This window comes from Tyto alba, unplaced genomic scaffold (assembly GCF_018691265.1).
Source record: "Tyto alba isolate M040663 unplaced genomic scaffold, T.alba_DEE_v4.0 Super-Scaffold_40, whole genome shotgun sequence".
Classification (NCBI taxonomy): domain Eukaryota; kingdom Metazoa; phylum Chordata; class Aves; order Strigiformes; family Tytonidae; genus Tyto; species Tyto alba.
The window spans coordinates 27,669,413-27,695,745 of record NW_024881316.1 but is presented as its reverse complement, the minus strand read 5'-3'; positions in this window follow the sequence as shown (position 1 = coordinate 27,695,745).

The following is a 26,333-nucleotide window of genomic DNA, read 5'->3' as shown; positions in this document are numbered from 1 at the left end:
CTCTGTGAGAATGCATTTAAGAAAGGGCAAAAATGCCCAATAGACAGAGGTGATTGAAGGAAAAAAAAAAAAAAAAAAAAAGAAAAAACAACAAACCAAGCCAAACAAGCACCCTGTGAGAATCAACAGTGCAAACACCAAGGTCACAAAAGGAGGAGGGGGAGGAGGTACTCAGGTGCCAGAGCAGATATCTCCATACAGCCTGTGAAGAGGATTATGGTGGAGCATGTATCTGTACTTCAGCCTGTGGTGAGCTCATGCTGGGGTAAGTTTATCTTGAGGGAATGCAGCTTGAAGGAAGAACCCATGATGAAGCAGGGTCAAAATTTGAAAAGGAAAAAGCAGCAGAGAGGATCTGTTATGGACCTCATTTCCCATCCCTGCTGCATCACGTGGGGTAGTGGGGTAGAAGATTTAGGAATGAAGGAGTGAAGCTGAGCTTGGGAAAGTGATGAAGGTGGGAGTAAGTTGTTGTTTTAATTTAGATCTTCTTTTTCCCTCATTATTCAAATGTATTTTAATTGGCAATAAATTAAATTTATGGTAATTAATTAAACTTATGATAATTGTTAAGTGATTTCCATGTCTTTACCTTGGTCCATGACTTATGTCATCTTGAACTTGCATCTTTTGAATCACCGGCAACTATTCCAGTTACTGCACTACTGACTATTATGTCTTGCTCTGTAACAAGAACTGTATTTTTGAAATATGAAAGTTCTTCCAATTAAGAGTTTGATTAAGTAATTTCCTTCAGTTTTTCTCATGCATTTCAAAGTAATCAGGCTTATACATTTATTAGTACCAGTCTTCACTCACTCAAGTGATTTTCTGACCTGAAAAGCAAGATGTTTTACTTTAATCCTTTACCTTTTAATAACTGTAATTATAAAATTCTGGCAATTCCATCTTTCAGTGCCTTTCTGATATATTCTTAGGTGGTGCCATTTTTAGAAAATGTCCTAATTAAATTAGATCTTTAAAAGTGTAGATTACATTCTGCAAGTCAGGAAATATGTCTATTGTTTTATTTTCCCCCAAATTATTTAAAAAACTATTTGTCAGAACTTTCAAAGAAATAAATATTGTGTTATCTCAATGGAACTACTGAGAGTAAATTCTGCCAACATTTTATGGCTCAGAAAAAAACATATTAAAATAACTGAATACTGGGTTTCCTTCTAGACACTATAAATATAGTACTCAAATAAATATAATCACCAGAAAAATTCAAACTAAATTCAAGTTTCAGATGTTTTCCTTATAATCAATTTCTTATTCTTCCTGAATATTAAAGTAAATTCCTGTTTTGAAATTCAGTGGTAGGTCAAACAGCTATAATGTACATCTTGACAAGAGTTATTTAATCCCATCAAGGTGAAACCATTCTAAATATATAATTTATATAATGTCTGTGCTTCTGTAAAAGCTATTGAGCTCAAAAATCAAAGGGTAACTGAGTGAATCTATATCTCCCCAGTGAGGTAATAAATGTACTTTAGCACTGACATTTCTTTGGGCAGTACCCTTAAGAGCTATTCAGAGTGCTTAAAATGCTGACATCAGTTAATCCATTTGTTACATCACAGATTTAGGCATCTGTTAATTTTTTTTGCTTGATTGCCTTGTTTGAGGCTCATAGATCTAAGTACAATGTCAGCTCTCCTGTGTATGGTGTTACTTTGTCGACATGCTGTTTTTTCACTTCATTGATTAATCCATTTTGGTTATTACCTGGAACTGCTATTAGCAACAATGATTTCCAAAATTCCTATTAATTCATCTTCACACAAAAATTGAGATTTTTATGGGCCATATACATAATAACTCAATTTAATAAGTGAATTTAAAACTGGTTGTCTTGCTTAGTGACAGATGTAACAGTTTGGTCATGAGGCAATAGCTGCTGATCGCTTTTTTGAGATGTCTCAGATGTGAAATGAGATATTTCAAAATATGGCAATAAAAGGCCATTCCCAGTAAGCAGCATTGTCACTTCATTTGGAGCAAAGCTCTGCTGGAGTTGTTATTGAGCAAAAATATGGAGAACCTAATGTCTTTTCTTGTCCCATTGCTATGAAGTAAATTCTTAAGACTAGGAACAACTATTTTGTGATACATAATTTATTCCAAATAGTATTGAAATCCTTTGCACAACTGGGAAACATATCAGCAGGGGACATTGAAATGCGTATTTTTCCTCTCACTCTAACTACTATAGAGTAATTCTGTAACATGATCCAGAGTAATGGGAAGATGGATATCAAATTTTCTGACACTAGAATGCTAAAAGATGGGACATACTAATTGTTGAGATTGAGGAAAAACATGTGCTTTCATTTGAATGTGAATTTGATTTTTCATAGGAGTTTGACTACATGGGGAAGAAATTTAAAAGGTATTGTTTAAAAGATTCCAAAGATTTGTTTTTCAAATAATTTGAATTGGTAATCCTACTCAAATCTTTATATCCACAATTTCCTAACATCCTAAAAAATTACATTTCTTCTACTGTCTTACCTGTCACTGTAGAAAAGAAACATTGTATATTGATGAAAGAGATATGTGCTTTTTTCTTCTCTTTTCCTTCTTTCTTGTCCTACAACATCAAAAGATGTTTAATATTTTCTTACTATATTAGTTTAAGCACATGTTGAAATATTATAAAAAAAAATGTAGTCAATCACTGAGACTATTTAATAGACTAACTCTCACGTGAAAGTGTTGCAATTATTCTCTTAATTTCCAGCCTTAAAATGTACTTTAGTGCAGTTTTCTAAATCTACATCTTTTCTTAAATCTCATTGTCCATGATCCATTTTCCCTATCAGTGTAGGACCTTTGCCTTTGGAATTTTTTCATCTTCCATAGCTGTCTGGGTGTGGCACTTAACCACAATAACTTTGCATCTTTTATATAATTATCTTTATACCCCTTAAGAAAGAGGCAAATCCAGTTATCTGTTTTACAGATGAGGAATTTCAACACAGAGAGATTAAGAGCTAGGTTGTAAAACGAATTAAGAGCTATGATTTGAATACTGCAACCTCTGATTTTCAGGTGTCTTTCTGATAGAATACACAGACCATCAGTACAACACATTGGGAAATTAGACAAATATAGGAGCTATTGTCCTGGGTTTGAGTGAGTGGTGGGGTTTTCTTTTTGGTAGCAGGGGAAGGAGATACAATGATGGCCCCTGTGAGAAGCTTCTGGAAGCTCCCCTGGCTCCAAGTCATCCCCACCTCTGCACCAAAACTGAGCCAATCAGCTGCGCCTCTGCGATAATGTATTTAAGAAGGGATGTGGTGAAGAGGAGTCCGACTTGTGAGGAGGAGCTCCGGCAGCTGTGTGAACACTAAGGTCAGTGGAGGAATGGAGGAAGAAAGGAGGGGGGAGGTGTGCCAGAGCAGAGACCCCCCTGTATCCTGTGGTGAGATGGCAGGGAGGCCCCCCCTGCCACCCATGGAGGTTTATGGTGGAGCAGAAACTGATTTATGGCCTGCAAGGGGCCTCAAATGAAGTTAAGGGGACTCTGCCCAAAGTCAGCTGGGATCCTGTGGGAAGAAGCAGCCCCCGCTGTTGTAATTCACCACTGGGAGGATTACAGCATGCGGGTGTGTCCCACACTGGAGCAGCTCAGGAAGAGCTGCAGCCCATGGGAGGGACTCCAGCTAAAGAAAGTTGTTGTCCTACGCTGAGAGCATCTAGGGAAATGCTGTGGCCTGTGGGAGGGATTCATGTTGGAGAAAGTTTGTGTAGGACTGCCTCCTGTGAGAGGAGGACCACGCTGGAGCAGGGGGAACAAGTTCCAGAAGCTCCCACTACTGAAGTTGGAGAGAGAGGCAGCACTGACTGCACCCCCCATTCCCTGCCCCTGCACTGCTGGGGGAAGAGGTAGAGATATTGGGAACAGAGCTGAGCCCGGGAAGAAGGGAGGGGTGGGGGGAAGGTGTTCTCAAGATGTGGCAATGCTTCTCACTGTCCTACTCTGTCTGTTAAGTGTTGTTGTTGTTAGTGTCTGTAATAAATTTATGTTAGTTCTTTCTTCCCCTAACGAGTCTGCCTTTTGCCTGTGACCATAATGGGTGATTTGCCCCTCCTAGTCCTATCTTGAATCCCAAGCCTGGCTTATTTTCTCCTTCTCGGCACTGAGGGGGGAGGGGAAAGTGAGCCACTACATGGTGCTCAGTTGCTCTCTGAGCTCAGACCACAGAGCCTTCTGCTTTATTTTCTCTTCATTGTTGTGGGGGAATGGGGAAGTGAGCAGCTGTGTGATTCTCAGTTTCCCTCTGAGGTCAAACCACATCTATACAAATAAATATCCAAATACTAACTTAACCGATTAGAGATGTTGAGGAGAGGAATGGGAATTCAGGGACAAAGAAGATTAGATATTGTCCAAGTGCATTGTTTTTGATTGCTGTCCCCATGGCATTAATTCAGGATTACGGCTGTCATCTGAGACTGTATAGGCCTGGTTTTAAATATCCCTTTCATGTGAACCATAGCAGAAATTGTACACAGATTCTTTCCTCTTGAAGTTCCCATCTATTAATTTTGAGTGTTTTGAAAGCAACTATTTAATGTTGGAGATTTTTTATCTTCTAAGACTATTTGATATATCCATTAGGTCAAAAAAAAAAAATCCTCGGGGACTTATTTAGGCCTCCAACTGTAGCTGATAAAGTGGCATCAGGTGGAAAGCAAATGCAGCTAAAGACAACCATTTAGACTATGTGTTGCCCAGAGATGCCAAACCTTGAGGTGCCCAGATTCATTTTGGACAGTCACCACTGTACCTATGGACATGCTCTTGCACATCCACAGAAACTGGTATCTGAATTTAGATGTTTGCACTTCTGTTTGAGCTGGTGCTTAAAAGTTTGAGCAGTTCAGAAGTAATCAAGATTCCTATCCATTACAATATTAATGTCTTTTCATTTTTACTTTTGAACACTTTCCAAGGAATTAGAAAAAGGATCCTAAGCTCAGATCAACTTCAGGAAACATAGTTTTGTCATATCTAGATCATGTCAGGCAAAGATCCTAAAAAATAAGCTAGACCTTAGACAAAGACAGTAAATAACAGTCATGAAGCTAGAAAAAATTCAATATCGGGGAGCATAATTTTGTAGTTCAGTAGAATGAGCAGATGATTAGGAAACCAGTGGACTATAGATTCCTGGGACTGATTTTGCAATTTTTAATCCATTTATTAGTTAAATATATAAAATTTACAAATGCAGTCAGGTTTAGTTATGTAAATATATTTAGATGCTAACATTGTTTCTAAAAGTTCTAATATTATTAGCTCTCTGTTCTTCCATGATGCATTTTAATTTTCTTGTATGGCTCTACTTTCGCTCTACTGATAGCATCTACCACATAAGAATGACTGCAAGCATAGTAAAAACATGCTGAATATGCTAACTTGAAGTAAACACATTCTTTTGTAATAAATCTTTGACTATGAATAATACAAGAAAGCTAACATTTATCAATGTTTGTAAATTTCACATATTTATGCTTTGCTGGTGAAAATAATTTGAGAAGTATAAACTTGGTATATAAATTATAACGCTCCAGAGAATAATTAATTTCACTTTGCGATAAATTATTTTGAAACTGAATATTCTTGGACTTGACATTAAATAGTAAGTGGTTAAATGTTGGTTGATATCTTTAAATACTAACTAGACTTTCTTTTGAAGCTCAGAAACAAGCAGAAATAAAGTAAAACATTAATGCCCTATTGATCCATTTGATACAATAACTTTATCTGTCATTTATCCTCTTAATATCTTATATTAGACTATGTAGCTGAAGGAGGCTGACCTTAGTGCTGTCAGCAAAGATCAAAAAGTCAGAATGGATGGATTTATTTTATTTTACTACATAAACTCCTTGAGGAAAAAAGTACAGTATGTTGATAAATTCAAAGGTATCTACCTAAACACTGATATAAAGAATCATCATATTTAGTCACCAAAAGACAGCTACTCTAATAATGAAGCCTGAATTTGACCATGAAGTGAATAATTGTTCGAAGCTACAGGAGGAATATGGTGAGCCCACAAATTATTTGGGTTGGCTTCAAGTATAAAAATTGAGGACATTCTTATTCAACATGTGATGTACATACAGTTTCTATTCACTTTTGTGAATTTTGTCACTAATGGAATTACAGATTAATCAGAGATGAACAGGTAAAGGTCTGTGTTCTGTAGAAGGAAGACTGTGAAGAGCAAATGAAAAGTCTCTGTCAGAGGAGTGTATTTTCAATTGCTAGTGTTAAGGACATTATATAGAAGCACACAAATGTGCTAAGCAAACCCTCCCATGGCAGGAGAAAGTAAGGACAGAATAATCCTTTTTCAATGCCACAGTTTAACTAGAAGTAAAATAACTTATTTTCTGTCTTCAAAGCTCCTAAGCACCTTAGCCTCCAAGCACCATGCAGTTATCATGCTACTTACACTATGATTTGGTCTTTGACATATATCAAGTGATTTTCAAAGGGACCCCAAGTAGTCATTAGGTGTTGTGTTTGCTATTTTTCGCTTAGATTATTGTGGCATTTTCACAGATCTATTATCTGACCTTGATTAAAATTCAGGAAATGTTAGTCTCTTGTCTATGTTCAGGCCACAGAATAGTACCTCTATTTTGACATACCTTTAATAAACCAGACATTTTATTTATCTTTGCAAAATGGAGTGAGATTGCTGGTTTATTTTTACTTCGTGCACATCTGAAATGTAATTGGGAGAGTTGATGTTACTAACATATTATTAAGCTATTTCAGCTCTATATGTCATTCTGCAATAAATCAGAGGATAGCAATTTTAAACTCTGCTGTCTACAAACTAGTAGGAGTGCCTTAGAGTCTACAAAATAACTTGATAGCATTATTTAGTTCTCATTTTACAAGTTTTAATTTAAACCATTATCAAATAATGATTCCAGACCAGAAATAATTGTTAATAAAGTTCTGGAGATCTTATCTGACCCTGCTGCTGTAAGTTCTGACTACCCCAGCTAAGGGATAAGAGCCCAGCTCTACAGTTTTTCTATCAGAAGATAGAGTGCCTATTAGAGTGAGCAAATAGAGAGATAGAGTGGTGTATAGTGCTTCCAAAATTAGTGCTCTTGAAAACTGTAGGCTGGTTTCTCTGGAAACAGAGATCTTCTATTCTATGGTATGGATGACATAGGTACCAACTTCTGAAGTTTTACAAGTATGTGTCAAGTCCTGCCAGAACATTTCCCATGGGACTATGAACTGTAAATCCAATGAGCAAGGTGGGTCGATGGGCACAAATGCTGTTCTGCAAGAGTTTGTTAACATGCTCACTCACATGTTCTTAGACCACACTAACTAAATTGGCCCTGCTCTGAGCAGGGAGGTGAATGATGCAACCTCAGGGGTCCTCTCCAAAGATAGTGATTCTACAGTTTTGTAAGTCCATTCCTATCCCAGGTAAAGCCTGGGCATGAGACAGACATTGCTCTCACCATACCGTAATGGATGAAGCCTTTCTATTTCTGGATGGAAAAATGAAGGCAGTCAGCTTATTTATACAGTAACAAGTTAAACATATTTGTTCTGCTTGCCCTTGAGGCCAGAAAAGAGACCATGATTTTCTTAAATTTCCTGGCATAAGCATAGTGATAGGGAAAACCCTTAGCAGTAGGAAAGGCAGGGCATATTCAAATTGTACAAAATGTCTTCTGATATAAAGGTGCTAAAGTACAGCATTTTACGTCCTGTAGCTTTCTGTGGACTGAGGCTACTGATGAGCCATCACATGTATCTTCTGTGTCTCCTCCTTGGGAAAGATACAGGCCTTATAAGTAAAAATCCTTGATATCCTGTTTTTCTTATCATTACCATACAGTCAATGTTATTCCTGTGCTATTACTATTTCAAAGTTCTTATTTGAGGTGAATTTTTAGATGTAACAATAGATATCTATGTCAAACTCTATTTTATTATTACGGTTCTTCAAAAAAAGGAATGTTCCAGTGCACATATTCACAAACATACTTTTAAAAGTAATTTCACAATCAGTCAAATAAAAATATGTGTTCCATAAATAGATTGTTACATTTCTAGTGGACTGGATGAAATTTTTACTTGTGCTTTCCATAAGGAACACTTTATACAATTTTCTAAGTGTTCAACAAGACAACTAATGATTCTGTTGCAAAAACCCTACTGTGGTTCATGACGTCCTGTAGAGGTCTTGTAGAACTGTCTATGTGAAAGCAGACTAGACTCAGGTGAAGTATTATAAATACAGAAGCAAGACAGCTAGGTACTCTGAAATTTCTCTAGAGTCTGTAGACTATGCAGAGTGGTAATATTGCACATGTGGAAAATTTCATAACAAATATGGTTGCTACATAGTTTTACATTTCCTGAAAGCTAAGATCCTATGAACATCATTGAATACTTGAAAAAAACAACCACTAACAATTAGGAAAATGAATGGGATCTTGGTGGTCCAACAGTGTACATGTGATTAAGTGGGTTTTGTGTAAATACTGTATGTGAGTCTAGAAAATAGTTTGCTACTACCACAAAAGTCAGAAGGAACCTAGGAAATATCAGTTTCTCTTTTAGTATGTAAATTGCCCTTTAGTACCTAAATTACCTTATCCTAAACTACTTTAAGGAAAATAAGTCTGATACTTCTGATCATATGTAATTTTTGTGTGTCAGAGATGAATGTGTGATTATCAGCCATAGATCCCAGCAGTAAAATATCTTGTTTGTTCAATCTTTTAAGGAGTGCATAAGCAAATATATCTGTAACCTGCAGGTTCAGCACACAGAAATGTATGCATATCACTGTCCTCTCAGTATTAACCTTACCTGAGCTCCTGTCACTCTAATGTTGACTTTGTTTGTGTACCTATCCTTTTATTAATTTAGGCTTAGCCTAGGGACTTGCAGTGATTTCTGAACTTCTCTATGTGGGTGTAGCAGTCTACCCAGCTGGAGCAGTGTTTCTCTCCTGTCTGACACATTTGTCCCACAGTGCTGCAAAAAAACAGAACTGTAAGAGCTCTTTTCTCTTTATAATGTAATTTTTCTGTGCTATGCATTCAGAAGACAAAGTTAATGTCAACCTTAGGTTAATGTAATAAAAGCGATGATTTGATTTTAGTTGCTGGGAAGCCTGAAAAGAGATGTTTGTGTTTTTTTAATTGCCTTCATGAACTTATTTACCTGCAGGCTGTAAATGTCTTTTTCGCAAATTGTCTGTTTCACAATATAAGATAAAACATACTACTTGTAAAGTTTGATATATTAGTTATAATAACAAAAGTACTGTAACATCTATAAAAAAAACCTCTTGATATCTACTGTAGTGGACACTCACCTATGCTAAGTAAATACAACACATATGAGTGTCCATGTACACTGACATATACTTTTATCAGACCTTCTTACTATATGCTTGCATTGTATCACTGTCAGAAGTGGCAAAAGAATGGTAGCAAATGGACTCAATTTCTTACAGAAAACAATAAAGAAAAAGTAATCAATAAAATGAATTTGAAATACAGCTAATTAGATCAGTGCTTAGATAGGAACTGGTGGATTAGAGACCATTGAAAATCCAACCTTCAAAATCTAAATTTAAAATGCTATTTTAAAAATTGTAATCATTGAACTATTTTATTCTGGTCAGTCCTCAATTAAATAGAAAAATGAAAACTGCTCTCATATCTTAATTTATCACTGTAGTCATAAGCAGAAATGGGAGTTGAAGAGAACACATTCTTGTATTTTTGGATTATGATACAGGATAAAACACAGACTTTCATACATTGTCTCGTAATAACTTCTTCATTTTGCTGAAAAAGATGTCCAATTTCTGTAGGCATCAAAGCAATAATGAAGATGATAGGTCAGTAAGTATCACCTAAGTTGTTAACATCACTCATTTATTAATGATAAATTTCTTAGAAATTTATAATAAATTGAGATTTCCCACTGAAACTAAAATTATAATTCAGAATCTGACCTAAAAAATGGTTTTGAGGGAAGTTAGAATATTTCCATATTTTTCAGGTTGATATATGCATATCAAAGATTGAATTCCAGTCACAATCACATTTTCATAATGACTTTTGTTTCTTATACATTTCCTATTTTGGGGGGAATTTTAGCTCTTGTTTATTACAGATTTTTACATTTTTTACTCAATACTTCTCACTAAGTATAAATGTCATATTTTTATAGTACTATGATTTTTTTACTTTACTTATTAGAAAACTATTTCATGCCTCCTTGGAGAAGTCACAATGATTAAGTGGACAAAAAAATATCTGTGTCAAAATAATCCTGTTTACAAATCTCTTTGATTTTCATGTTAACATCTAACCATATAAAAAATGTAAACACCTATCCAAATTTTGATCGTCTTAGCTTTAGATGGTATTCTCTTGCCATTGTTCTGGAACTATTCCATTAACATGACTTGGAGTTACATAGATAGTCATTTAAATCGATTTATTTATGACCTTCTTATAAACTCTATATCACTATTTAGCAAAGAGAGGGAAAGATCATATTAAGAAACTTGCTTAATGTCACAAAGGACATCAAGACAATTGGCAGCCAGAAATGCACAGATAAAGCAGAATGAAAATTCCACTAGTTTAGAAACTCTCCGGTGAAGGTAGATGAAACTAGTCTGGATATTTGGCCTTCTTTATCCCCACCCAGTAAGAACAATGTGTGCAACAGCTGACTTTTGAGACTGGCATTTTTTTTTTTCAGATGCTGCATTAACCACATTATCCTTAAAGAGAACAGACACAAACTATAAAAATACTGCAGAATAATATTGTAGATTGACCCTGTTGTAAAACCACAGCCATTCTGCAGTACCTGTGTCAGGGAAATTATACCCACCAAGGAGTTCTAAGAGTGTATTAAATGGCAGTGCTTTTATTCACTCAGTATAAGAAGCTTTACATCATCACCTCCATTGTCCAAAAAAGAGGGAAGCTGAGGATACTTTTCTGTGGGTACTAGTGTGAGATTAATTCATACAACTTTCCTGTTGAGTAATAATGTTGTGTATACTGTACAAAACCACTTTTCATAACAGGATAAGTTTTCTACATATATTTATTTTTTAAAAATGTTTCCGTACAGACAAGACATTCTTCCCTGGAAAAAGTGTGTTTCATAAACTAAAACAGTATAAAAATGTATTTAAACACTCTATCGTTTTCCAAATCTCAGAATGACTGATGTAGCTAACATTTAATATATGTTATTTTTCATACCAGTTTAGATAGCTAGGCTATTAAAAAAAATAAGAACAAGCTAAGTACCATGGGCTCCTTTGATTGTCAACAAAATTATAGAAAAGCATAAATACCTTCAGAAATATACAAATACCCCAAAAGGGCAATTCGTCTTACCTGTCTTGGCCTCATATCTCAGAATGACATGACTATCCATTGTTTGTGCAGACAACACAGACTTATGGGCTTTATCTTAAGCCTTTTAGATATCTAAGCTGGGTCATGAAAGTGTTCAAACAATGACTTATGAAATATAGAAAATGCATTTACTTATTGTAGCTAATCTCCACACTTAAGTTATTCTAATAAATGAGACATAGGCAGAGTTGACTGACATAAAATGGTAATACACTGAACACATAAATGGCTAATACATTTGACAGCACCTAAGTCATTTTATGCTCATTTAAGCAAACCAGGCAGGTTCTGATAAATTGTGTTATATGACTACTCAGTAAACTTATCTGAGTTATAATGTCTTACATGAAATCAAACCTATTGTGTTACAAGATAAAAATCACTGGCATAACAAGAGTATGTTAAAAATTGAACATGGTGCCCTGACAGTTTCAGCAATATTGCTGAACTTTCTCATTTAGATCCTTGTATCTTGAGCTCTTCATATCATCAGATCTGCTCACACAAGATATAACTGGATTTTCCTGAAATGGATTTAAATATATATCCTTTCCTCTGGATACTTTAAAAAGTCAACTGTAAATTTAAATTGGCATAAAATAAGAGGAGTACAATATACAGTTTTTAAATTTGAAATGAGAATTCTTCTCTACTATGTTTTGGGAAAGTTCAGATGTTACAGAAAAATATTAATCATTATATAGATACTTTGATGTATATCATATTAATCCTTTATCAAGGTAAATCAAGCATCAGTTTTTTTTTGAAAGGAAGGGTTTCTGATTCACTTGAGTGCTTCTTGCATGGAAGAAGAAAAAAAGTTAAAAGGAAAATTATTTTTTTCAGCTCTTTTATTTTCAAGGTGTCCTGGGTTTGAGTGAGTGGTGGGGTTTTTTTGATAACATGGAGGGGGCTGTAGGGGTGGACCCCTGTGAGGGGCTTCTCAAAGATCCCCTGGCAGTAACTCAGCCTCACCTCTGCACCGAGTTGTTCTCAAGATATGGTAATGTTTCTCACTGTCCTACTCTGTTAAGTGTTGTTGTTAGTGTCTGTAATAAATATATGTTCTTTTTTTCCTTCCCCTAATGAGTCTGCCTTTTGCCCATGACCATAATGGGTGATTTGTCCCTCCTGGTCCTATGTCAAATCCTAAGCCTGGCTTATTTTCCTCTTCTCAGCACTGGAAGGGAAGAGAGAATTGAGTGGCTGTGTGGTACTCAGTTGTCCTCTGAGCTCATACCATGACACAAGGGTATTTAAATATCAACATATTAATCTTCTAATATATTTGCCCCCTTTATATTTGCCCCCAACTTATTTGTTTTGAACAAAGATGTAAGAAAATTTGAATAAGTTCATTTACTACATCTCACTTATATTTGGTAAAGTGAGAGTTCATTATCTTAAAATGACAACATATATATTGTTAAATTAAGTAATATGCTTAAAAACATGTTTCATGAAAAAAATTTCCCACCTTATATCAGCAATGTAATATATTCTTCACAAAGCAATGACGAGTGTTAAGTTATGTGATTAAAGGTCCAACTCCATAAGCCTGTGCCAGGGGAACCTCAGCCCTAGAGACTGGGGGACACCAAGTACTGGAAGCCAGAGGGGCAGCTCTCTGAGGCACCTCACAGTCTGAGGGAGGGGGTCACTGCCTATGTCAGTCTGTCCCATCTCCTGATTAAACTCCATTTATAATTGTTTTCCTGGGTAGAGGACTCTGTTCTCTGTGTGTGTCTGTATATGGGGTTCTACAAGTACAGGAGTGTGTCTGTGTATGGGAGTCAGACAGAAGGACCATAAGTCTTATCTGAACACTGGAAAGACCAACAAGTCTGAGAGTTGGCTACTGGAGGGACCAGGGGGGCAAAATAGCTCCCGGAGAGACTGTGGCATCTGGGGGTTGGCTACTGGTAAAATCAAAGGTCTGGATCAGCAGCTTGGGTAGACCTGTCTGCATGTATGTGTCTGCATGAAGCAACTGGGAGATCTGGGGATCCAGTGGCCAGCAACTGGTTAGACTGGTTGTCTAAGGCCAGGTACAGGAAGCATCACTCATGTGTGGGCGTGTGTGTAAGTCTGAGTATCAGCTACTGGAGTCGGGCTGCAGTCTCAGGGGCTTTTGTGCCTAAGTGCCAGCAGCTGAGGAGACTGGGACCCAGGGTGTGCCACTGTGTGGAATGAATGCCTGAGCCACACTGTACATATATATAAATTTTCAACTATATGGGTTTTCACTCTGATTAGCTCCAAAGGGGAACAGAATGAGGCTGCTGGTGCAACTCTTGTTTATGTGAGTGAGGTGTTTTTATGTCTGTTCATCTGTTGGACCAGCTATGTACTTAATTTCATATACAGATGGAGCCATGATTGTTTACCCTAGAGAAGAGAAGGCTCAGGGTGATCTCATCAATGCATTCAAATATCTGAAGGGAGCATGTAAAGAAGATGGAGCCAGACTTTTTTCACTGATGCCTAGTGACAGGACTAGAGGCCGTGGTCACAGACTGAAGCACAACAGGTGCCATCTGAACATCAGGAAACACTTTAACATGGGAAGAGCGATCAAGCACTGATACAGGTTGCTCAGGGAAGTTGTGGAGTCTCCATCCTTTATGATACTGAAATGTAATCGGGACATGGTCCTGAGCAACTTGCTCTAGGTGGCCCTGTTTGAGCAGTGAGGTTGGATCAGATGTCCTCCAGATGTCCTTTCCAACCTCAACCATTTTGCAATTTTGTGATATAGTCTAGTATTCTGAAGGAAAGGACAAATAAGTGGTATCAGAAATTTTGAAAAGCCTACTCAAATTATGAAATCTTGCTCAGAATCAGAATTAAAATTGATTTAATTATGGATAAACACATTTAAAAATAATAACTCGTGTTTCATTGTCCTTATGCTACGTTTCATATCATATGCTTTTTATGTTCCTTGTACAAATTCTGATTATGTCTATTCTGAGCATAAATTGTAAAATCTGATAATTTTAGCCCAATTTTACCTTTGGCCAATATATCACAGGTAGCAGTTCCAAATCAAATAAAACCTAAATTTTGATGAAAGATTAGATGAGCTGAAGTATTTGCAGTCATCAGGCTGTGTATCTATGTATAAGGGCAATACATGGTTACAAAAGATGCATATGGAAGTTCCTTAGTCCGTCTGAAGCTGTTAAGGAACAAGGAGCTATATATAGGTCTGCTCTGCTAGGCTTCCCAGAATGAACAAAGAAATTCATTGAGAATCTTTAAATTATGAAAAAGAAAAAACTACTGAGAAAGAAGGTAGTGCAGTAGGAAAGATTGAGTAGAATCCATAAATTATAAAATCTATAAGGCACCTTGGAAATCTGAGAGGTGAAGGAAATCAACTGTTAATTTCTGTGCTGTACTGTAGGTATCATTTATATTCTTCCTCGGCAAGAGAGGATGGAAGAGTGGTTCATTAAGAGACTGGGACTTTTTTGTTTGACCTGGTCATTAGCATCAGTTCATGCTGAAGTCCTGGCAGAAAGAGGTAAGAAGTTCCAAGAACTTCCAGACAAGAACCACTATTTTTTTTTTTTTCTTCACAGAATTCTTCTTCTTTTCTGTTAGTTAGCCTGTTTTTCTAGCTACATATTGTGAATCAGAATTTGCCACAAGTAACATCTCAGAAGACTCTACCCAAGATAAATTCAGGAGGTTTATATGTATGGTTCTGTCTTCATATCTATAAGGTAGCCCTTATATTTATGAGGCAGGGGAGAGAGTCGGAGAAAACTCACAGTTAATTTTTAAGTTGTTTTCTGTTTGTTTTTTGGTTTTTTTTTTTTTTTGGTTTTTTTTTTTTTTTTGGGGTTGTTTTTTTTTTTTTTCTTATATTTTGTAGAACCTACTGCCTTGTTTCGGATGCAATTATCTCAAAATTGTAATATCTGAAAGACTTAGAATTTCTTATTACTGGATTGAATTCTTTAAATAATAGGTCACTATTCTAGACTACAGTTTTCTACCAAAAAGTCCATCATCAGTATGCTGCGTAAATGATAACTTATTCAATGCACAGTTCAGCTAACGTTTCAGTGTTTGTATTCACTCAGTTATAGTTAAACTGACTCATGTCCATGGAAAATTCTTGACTATTAGTTAAATTTCACTGAAGGTCATCTTCATGTTTTAATGATTAATGTGTTTTAATTTTAGATTTATGTATACTGCTGTTTTGAAGAACAAAATATGTATAACATATAAATGTCAAGGTTTTTCTAGTATATAGTTAGATGTTATACATTTGTAAGGTTTGCAGCATTTTGTTTTTGCTAACATGTGTGTACTGGCTGCATGTCTGTCTCAAAGTGTTATTTTATACTTAAGTCTAAATGAGCTAGGACTAAGCATTGATACTTGTGTATGATATACAATATAGCCTGAGTTTTATAGAAATTCTTAACCCAGTAGTGATTTGATCTTACAGTTTTGTCTGTAAAAATTCATAGTAACCTTCTCTCTAAAAGCATTCTTTCCAAACTGTTCCTCTTCATCTCCCTCACTCTTCAGAGTATATTCCCACATAACTTCAAAGAACTTTTTCAACCTTTTTTCTTTTTTTGACTTTCTCAATTAAATTATCTCTCACACCATTTTATGCTCTCAAGTTAATTCTTTTTAGTTTGCACTATTCCAAGAGGAAGGCAGAGGAAAAGAAGTTTCCAAGAAAATGACAATTTTTCCTACCCTTTGGCAGCAGCATGAAATGTTAGATGAGCACATGAATTTGATTATTATCCACTCTTTGAAACACAGTCATCCTGTCTGTAGTAGGAGAAGATCTTGTAATCTGGCAACAGGTACTTCTTTTAGTTTCAGCTTTTACTAACTACAGAGCAGATCTTAAACTTTCCCTGATACTATGCTCTCTCATCCCAAATTCTGATGCTAGACCTTCAACACAAAACTTTACAGATGTTAAAATGACTGGGTCTAAATTTGTGCTATATCATAATCTATCACAAATTATCTTACTTGTATTTATTTTACATTGAATAAAAGTAATGTCTGGAGGGGAGTAGACAGTGAGTCACTATTGATCAAGTCAATATTGGGTAACAGTAGCCTGACTGAGAAAACAAAAATAAATAATGTGTTTTTTGTGAAAACTGCAGACCAAGACCTGAGTTAGCATGAACCCATGTGGTTTCATTTAAGTATCAATAAACATAAATTGGGAATGTCATGTTGCATATCAAAACTCTTTGAAGTTAAAAGAACTTACAAATATATATGACTGGAATCACAGGAAGAAAAGAAGAAAAAGAAAGTTTTTCTCTCAGATTGAACTAAAGGAAAACTGTAGAAATAAAATGAGAAAGGAAGCTGGTTCTATGTGAGACAAATTGGCAATGCTGCAAACCAAGACAGAAGATGAGAACAGAATAGGCAGTGTTAGATCAACTTGAAAAGCAATGTAATAAAATGGGATAAAAAAAGAGTAAAGAACATAATATCTGAAGTAATACCAATTGTAACTTGTTCAGAAAAGCTCTTTAAAATGACATAATCTGAAACCCTATTTGCCTACAAGCATCATTTTTAGCTCAACACTCAGATGTGCTAATTGTACAGTTTTAAATACAATTACTGTTTTCCATGCTTGCTTTTAATCTTTTCTAATCTATTATTTGGATTTTTTTTCTGTTGTTTTTGAAGGGAAAGGATATTTCCAGATTATTTATTGTCACTTGCTATCACTATGTTTTTTACATCTGATTTGACACTGTCACTCTCTATTAAAGCTGCTGTTGGTGTGACGTTGCATGCACCATGTTAGCACAGTATTACCTTGGCATGGCCATTAGACAAAATATGAGGTAACAAGAAATAACTGGAAGCTACTGGGAAGAAAATCAGAAAATCAATAATAAGTTAAATTAAGTGCTAAATAATATATGGAAAAAAACCATCACCAGGAGGTAAAATATGTTCCTATCTAACTGTCACCCATGATTGAGAATCATGTCAAACTACAGAAACTGAATGATTTTATGTGTAATTTGCCAAATAATTGTCTTATTCAAACACCAAATGCATTCTAGTTCACATTACAGCTCTGCAGAATCTTTTCATATTTTCCTGTCAGTCTATTCATGTTGCAATATTTTGGCATTTTGCCATTTTATACATTCCTTAGGGATTAGTAGCTATAAACATTCTTATTCTTGTCAGCTGCCACTTAAGCAGCATGATATTTTCTATATACACTGCACTGTTCATTTACTTAGCAAAGCACTTCACTTTCAACTGCTCCTCCATCAATTCAACTGGAGGAAAAAACCCAAAACATTCAATTCTGAGATATTTCACAAAGAAAGTCTACAATTAATACACTGACTTTCAACCTTTCCTGAGTGAAAATGTTCCCTCATAACTCTTTTGCAAATTTGGTACAAAACTGAGGGTATTGGGAAGGGCTGAGTAGCTTTCATATTCTGCCCATGAAAATAATATCTCTTCTCTATGCTCAAGCACAGTATTTTTAACTGCAAGAAGGTAGTAAACAGCTGTTTTGTGGACAAGGAGGTCCAGTGATGACTGTCCATATTATTATTTATAACTAGAGAAAAGGTCCATTGGAAAAAAACTTTAAAGAAAAAAAGTATGTTTCATTGCCTCATCAGGTGCTTTGTGCTGTTCTACTGGCATATTATGTATTCACAGACGCCCACGAAAGTAAACAGATTTAAAATGACTGTGAATGTAGTAGGCTGGACCATTGTCTAAAGCTTGGTGTTTTTTATTATGATACTACATGCACCATCAACATAAGAAGAACGATAATGCAAGCTCATTCCAGTAGAAAGAAATAACTATTGAAATAAATCAAAGGGTTTTTTCTGTTTTTCACCTTCTACACATTGTGTCAGTGGACTGTGAAACAGTTGGACATCTCCTACACAGGGATTCATTCTGGAAAATATAACTATAATTTCATTTGGTTGACTTAAGAAATACCAACTTCCCAAAAAATTTAAAGGGTGACTGACTGTAAATTAGTACAGCCATACCATGTATTTCTAAGCTGACTGTGTCACTGAGAAAATAAATTAATTTTATTTGATTACAAGCAGAAAATCCTAATGTAACACTTATAATACTAGCGATTAAAGATATGAAGGCTGTGGAGCTATCTTCTGTTCACTTATAAATGTGAAAGTCCATTTCATTCCATTTATTTTAGGCATCAAAATGGAAGTGTTGAAGTTAGGAGTGTAATCACTTACACTACCTGTACTCCAAGGTGCTTCACATATCTGATGGAGAGATTTAATCTTCTGAAATAGTTCCCTAGCTACCCTATAACTACCTTTGTCCTATACTACCTATACCTGGTATATTCCCTATACCTATCTCCAAAAAGAGGACCACATATATGAAACACTCATTTTTAACAATCTAGGGCATTTTAGTAGTTTAGCTTAATTGGTTATGTAGCCAAAAAAAAAAAAAAAAAAAAAAAAAAAAAAAAAGAGATATATATTAATTGAATACCTTATGCTTCTCATTTCTATGCTTGGTATGGCAGTTTTCTATGAAATTAAATTAATGCTTATAATATAGGTGAAGAACAGTAGGGAAAAGATAAGAATGGGAAGATGTGTTACAAGATATTCCGAAGTCTGAGACCCAAAGTAGAAGGTTTTTGTTTTGTTTTGTTTTTTTAATTTTCCCTCAGGAGAAGGGCAAGAATGGAAAATGTAATCTACAGCTATCAGAAAAATAAGGTGAGTAGCAAAAGTTGAGGTTATTCTTGTAATCATGCTATATGGCATAATCAGTAACTTTCCAGTTATATTGAAGCTTTTTTTTACTATTTATAGTGGTGCCAGATAGGAGAAAACTTTCATGATCTTAATATTTGCTTCTAATTGTAAAACAATTTCTTAAAAATTATTGTTTTTTCATCTATAAGGCAGGATTCTTAGAGTCCACATGATTCAACAATTCCTCCTTTCATTGGATGACTGAAGAGCTTACTGTTATTACTAGCTATTAAAAGTTTCATCTGAAAATCAACAGTCCGTTCCATCATCTGAATTTCAAAAATACATATTTGCTTTCTTCCAAATAGGAAATCCGAGTAGCTTGCTGCAGCTACACAGAAAAGGAAAGACAAAAAAGGAGAACAGGATCATATTGTTCCCTACAGTTACTGTAACTAATTCATGTTGAGTATTGGTCTAAAGAAAATCATGAATGTCATAATATAAAATTCCATTATGTTCCATTACAGAAAAATGCTTAATTCCACACCCCTGACTGAGATGAATGGAGTTGTTAACAGCTCATAGAATTTTGTTTCAGGCTATTGTTAGTGTCAGACTGCATCATTGCATTGGTTTACGTTTCATTTCACATTTCTAATTTTCTTGGAAATAGAAGAATTTGAAATACCAAAAAGCAGATGAAGAAAAAAAGAAAAGGAGAAAGAAAAAAATATGTCATAACCCTTAAAACATACGCCAGCCTGTCCTTGAGGGATTGTTATAGAATGTTGAGAGTAATACATTTACTTTGGTGGAAATATAAAATGGCTACAGTCAAGAGTAACTGATCCACTCCTTTCATTTTGATACAAATAATATGAAAAATGTAGGAAAAAAAATAAGATAAGAGGAAAAATGAGGAGTCTAAATAACATCGTTATATATGAATTAAACATTGACCTAGACTTCACATCAAATCCTGGCTTTGAAATTGATCCATCCTGTGATCTCTGATAAATTATTCTTTCTGTCTCATCCTCATTTTTACCATATTTAAAATGATTAAAATATATAAAAAAAAAAAAACAATAATAAAAAATATTTAGAAGTTAAGAACTCATAGAACACTTGTATCCATATTCAGAAAAGCAACTACTGTTATCTGTACAGAAATGCAGGAACTAACTAATGTAGTTTAATTCATTTAAGAACCATACTGAAAGAAAAAAAGAGGGTTGTCTTCAAGTAAGAACTTGCATAGTAGTGCAAACACAGCATTGAGGTGTTTCAGAGAGCTGCAGGTTCTCTCAAGTGAAGCCAAATTATGAGTTATACTTTTTGAGCGGAGCTACTCCAGAAAGGCAATGGATTGTGTCTTTGCTTTCTCTTCTCCCAAATCCTCCTCACATTTGCTTTGGCTGAAACCTGTCCTAGGCCTACCCCACAGTTTATTTTTGAAAATTTTCACTGCTGGGCTCCATACCTAGCACCCAACCTATAAGACCTTGTGGATCTCATCCAAAATTTTTTAAGCACTGTGCATGTCAATAGAAAAATGTTAACAAGTCTCACTAGTGGCAGAATAATAACTGAAAAACTCTTAGCTTTCAACCTTTCTCAGGATCTCCTCCTCCTATTTATTCAGTAAGCTATCACAGGCTCACTCTATTTCTTTTGATAAACACATAAAAAAACCTTTTTGTGAGTTGTCATTAGGTTTGTTGAGAAAAATATTTATTCTCTTATCTCTTCTGCATCTCAAAATTTTGTTTTAAATTGTTTTCCTTAACCTTAATATATCTAAAATAAACAAATACTTGTGGAGCTCAGAACAATGGATTAATTATTGACAATAGTGTATGAGCTAAGTAATGAAATGTCCTAGGTAAACACATTTCTTAAACTGTTGGAATGCACTGGGAGCTAACACTATGGAAAATAATTTTACATCAAGATCAAGACCAGTAGAAAATTCTTCTTGTTGTTCAAGCTGTGTAGTTTAAGTCTGAGGCATCTAAAATAACACTGTTCAATCACCAATACCAATTTTATGGCTCTGTCATAAAGTAGACATACTGTAATTCATAAGGAATGATACCTTCTTGTGCTACAATCTCTCTATTTTTAAAACATCTAATAGAAGCAAACATGTAACATATTCCTTGAATGAATCTCTTTTATTAAGCATCAACAAGGTATTTATAGATGATGCATATGTGTTGACAAAGAAACACAAGCCAAGTTTTCACAGGTGTCAGCTCTGTTTTGGAACTTGAGAAAACAATTAATTGGGGCACTGAGGCCGCTGTAGGCTTCATCAGCTATTCACAGCTTGATAGTGCACTACATCATTGGGCACAGGCAACACATTATGGGGCTGTGTTCTGCCAGAAAGCTTACTTCATGCTTCATTGGAAGACATACAACAGCAAGACTGCACACACAGACAGTGAGCAAATCTGAGCCTTGTAAAAAATGTACACAATATAGGAGACAAACCCTAGGAAATCAGAAGGGATTTTAAAAGAATGTGGTGGAATAAAAGGGAAGAGAAGGGAAAATTGAGGCATTGCAATAGAATAAATAAGACAAAAGTGATACAGGATAGTTGAGGTTGGAAGTGACCCATGTAGATCACCTGGTTTAAACCATTTTTGAAACAGATCAGCTAGACCAGATTGCTCAGACCTATGTCTAGTGAGGTTTTGAATCTGCCTAAGGATGGATAACCCGGACTACAGTGCAACCTGTTCCAGTGTCTGACCATGTTCACAGTAGACAGGTTAAGTAGAAATTCCTGTATTTCCACTGGATATCAACTATGATGATTCTAGTTTCATCTTCTTCATTTCTTTACTTCACTTTACTAGGTACACCATAAGAAGATCACCACTGAATCTTTTCTTCTCTTAAAAGTGCTGAAGAGTTTATTGGCCTTTTCCTCAAAGGCACATTGCTGGATCATGTTCAACTTGGTGTCCACCAGGGCAAGAGTTTGCCTTTCCCTCTGTTGAACTTTGAGAGGTTCACGTCGACCATTTCTCCTGCCTGTCATGGTTGCTCTGAATGGCAGAACAATCATTCAGTGTAACAGTCACTTTCTCGAGTTTTGTATTGCTTGCAATTGTATTGCCTGCCTGTATTGCTGAGTTGTATTTACACTTTTGTGCCAGTCCAGGCCATTAATGAAGATGTTAAACAATGTTGACCCCAATATCGACCCCTGGGATACTGCTCCACTGGTGATTGGCATCCAGCCGGACATTGTGTCACTGATCACAATCATCTGGGCCTGACTGTTCAGCTGGTTTTCTATCCACCTCATTGTCCAGTTATCTAGCCTGTATTTTACTAGTTTGTCTATGAGGATGTTATGGGAGACAGTGTGGAAAGCCTTACTAAAATCGAGATAACTACTGCTCTCATTCACCCCCATTTCACTGTAGAAGGCTATCAGGTCAGTCAAGAATTATGTCATCATTTGAGCCTGGTCAGCAGCTAAACGCCATGCAGTCGCTCACCCAACCTCCCCCCACTTGGGAATGGGGAGGGAATCAGAGGGGCAAAGGGAGACTCACGGGTTGAGATAAAAACAGTTTAATAACAGTGACAGAATAACACGCTGACAGCAGTATCAGAGGGTAATGTACAATACAGCTGCTCACCACCCGTTGACTGACACCCACCTGCTCCCGGCCAGCGATCCCAAACACAAAGGTGCCACAGTAATGCTCCCAGAAGTGCCAGCCCCTCCCAGCCCACTTCTGCCTTTATATAGTGAGCATAATGTCACATGACATGGAATATCGGCCAATCCGGGCCCATCCCTCCAGCTGTGCTCCCCCCGCCCCCACGCACAGGCAAGGGCTCTCAGACCTGGAGAGCCTCTGGAATCTCAGTGTGCCATCAGCACTCCTCCAGCTACCAAAACGAACACGAACACGAACTGTCCCTAACCAGGACACATTATTTCCCCTTAATAAATCCATGATGACTACTTGCAATCACCTTCTTGTCCCTGACATGTCTGGGAATGGTTTCCAGGATTAATTGTTGCATCATTTTCCCAGGGATTAAGGTGAGGCCTGTAGTTCCCTAGATCCTCTTTCTTCCTCTTCTTGAAGGTAGGTCTGGTATTTGCTTTCTTCCAGTCTTCAGGAGTTTTCCCCAGTCACCATGATATTTTGAAGATAACTGAGAGTGGCATCACAATAACATCAACCAGCTCCTTCAGCACTTGTGGGTGTATCCTATCAGGCTTCATGAACTTGTGCATGTTCAATGTGTTTAAACATTTCCTTAGCAGATTCTCTTCCACTGAGGGTAAGTCTCTCTTCATACTTAACCCCTAGTCTCAGGGGTCTGGGATTCACGAAGGCAAAAGATCAAGGTGATGAAGGCATTGAGTACCTTAGCATTTTCCATCTACTTCCTCAGGAGTTTCTCTCATCTATTTTGATGATCTCTAAAGATTCTTTTCCAGCCTCAGCTGTCCTATGACTCTGATATTTTCTAAACTTTAGCTTTAATTATTTAACATAACCTTCTAGAGGTTTGAAGATGACTGAGAGAAAGGAAGTGTTGTATTCCTTCATAAAGATTTCCTTCCCCAGAGGCTTAAAAAGCTATTTCTGTTTTAAAAGAGTGCTCCTTCAAGACTTCACTAAATAACACTTTTAATAGCATTGTAATAATGGAAATTGCTTGCTTAATGCTAAACAGCCAACCTGAACACCTCCTTGAAGAGCAGGACGTGCCCTAATTTCTAGTTTCTAAGGCAAACGTGATATCTTTACTTAAAATTAGATGAACCAAAGTGCCATGCTATAACTCTCTGCTAACATAAAAAGTAATTTGAATATTCAGTTATTTGTATTCCCTGAGAAATGTAGTGTTTCCTAACATTGTTTAAGCAACTTTAATAGACTTAGGAAAATCAGAAGCACTGATCAAAGCATCTTAAATGTATCCTTTCAAAGATAATGCTTTCAAAGCTATATTTTTACATAGTAAAGGGAAGCAGAATTTCCACTGATACTAATCCCTGAAGCTAAACCAAGTCACAGCAAGATACAAGAATGGGAGAGAGAAAAAAAGGTTCCCTTTAAGGATACTCTGGAAACATATTGACTTTACAGAAGTAGTGTAGCCACAAAGCTGGAAAAGAATTAACACAGTCTCCTACATAAGCATTAAGGGATGGCACATTCGTGAAACAAAGATTCTCCCAAGCCATTTCATGTAACTATGGAGTCAATGAAAATACATTGGGGGTAATATTTGGATCCAGGGAAAAGATGTACATGTTCCACTCCCTGCAAGACAAATGGCAAAGTATAAATCTTTCTGAAGTGAGATGCCACTCCCAGAACTGCCAGTTATATTATAAGACAAGAAGAGTGTACAACAGCTTGAAAACACTAGCAGTATACAGGCTGGTATTGTATCTGCTACATGATGATATAATTGAAATTTCCACATCCATTGTAAAATGGAGTACTGCTAAGGGACTACATTTAATATTTTCTTGGAATGATTTAAAGGTGTTAGGAACATGTTGTTGGAAACTGTTAGTTGTTTTTCTGTTTAACTTAGTGTTTTTCTAGAGTAAATGCTTTTGTTAACTTTTCTAAATGAAAAACCCTAAGATTTAATTTGAAATTATTGTCCACCATTAGTATTAATTTTTCTCAAAGTTTCTCTTTAAGGAGGGAGAGCCAGTGGCTCTATAAAGGAAAAATGTTATTTTAAATTAGTAATCCTTGAAGAACTGTTTTTAGTAGCTGATTTCAACATTTTTCTCTGTTTCACAGAACTTGGCTAAAAATGTTTATCTCCACCCACTTCATACTGGTGGAATTCATCTAGCCTCACTTAATCTAACTAAATCCAAGTTAGTTAATGAAGAAAACAAGATTGCATTCCAGGACACAATTAATTTGACTTATATTAGACATCTTGTTAGGATAAGGCCTATAATTTTTTAGTCTTTGGAATATATAGTTTCAACAAGATGAAGAATAAAATTACCAGACACCCCAAAATTTTCCTCACTGCAAAAAACCATATGAAAATAATGGGAAGCTTTTCTAATTCCACACTCCTGGCAAATTCATTAGAGAAATAAGAAACAATTACGATAATACAAACTGCATCAATGATAATAAAAAATATTGCAATTTAAGGAGAAAAATATTGAAGCTCCTATTTCAGCAAAATTATAGATAAAAAGGGACGTCTAGAAGGAATTTAATATTAAAAAACAACAACCAAAGTAAGATCACAAAATTTACCAAATAAATTTATCAACTCATTTTACTTACTTTTCTTCTTTCTCATAATACTTAACAAATATCAATGGATTGTACTGTGAATATCTTCCTTGATCTATGTTTTATAAGTTTATATCAGTTCTGATTCAAAACTGATAAAGTATCTACATGCAGAACTATACAGAAAGAAAAACAACACCAAAGGAAAAATAATACTATCTTTTCAACCCCTCCATTTTGCATGTTAAAGTAATTCAGGAACACACTGTGATGGTTTGAGTGCTGCAAATAGGATTAAAAATTGGACAAACCCTTGGGAAATGACTATGTATAAAAGAGGACAATGAAAATCCAAGCATATCTATTCTAAGAGTACAACAGAAAAGTAATAATTGCCACTACTCTCTGTTTTTCATTAATCAAATAGTGCAGTTTCATACAGAACCAGAATATCTAAACATCTCTCTCAGAGTGACTTGTGTTCCTAAGGAAATTTATTTGTCATCATTTCACTATTTTGTCACATAAAAATTAATCACAGAAAAGTAACCTCTATCTCCATGTTCCTTGACATTTATTGAGATTGATTTTTGGAGGCATGTAAAAAGTTTTGAAAAAAAATGAATTCTCTTTTAACTAATTGATAAGTGTATAAAGCTTACCATTCTTTGTTTCTTGAAGAGGATTAACCCAGGAATTATATTTGCTTGCTCCCACAAAATAGATATTTAAAAGGAAAAACCCAGAAGCATGTTATTGAGTTGCAATGTTTTGGTTCTCTTGTTGGAATTGAACTCAATGTAACTTATATTTGTGCACAATAACACTGTCCACA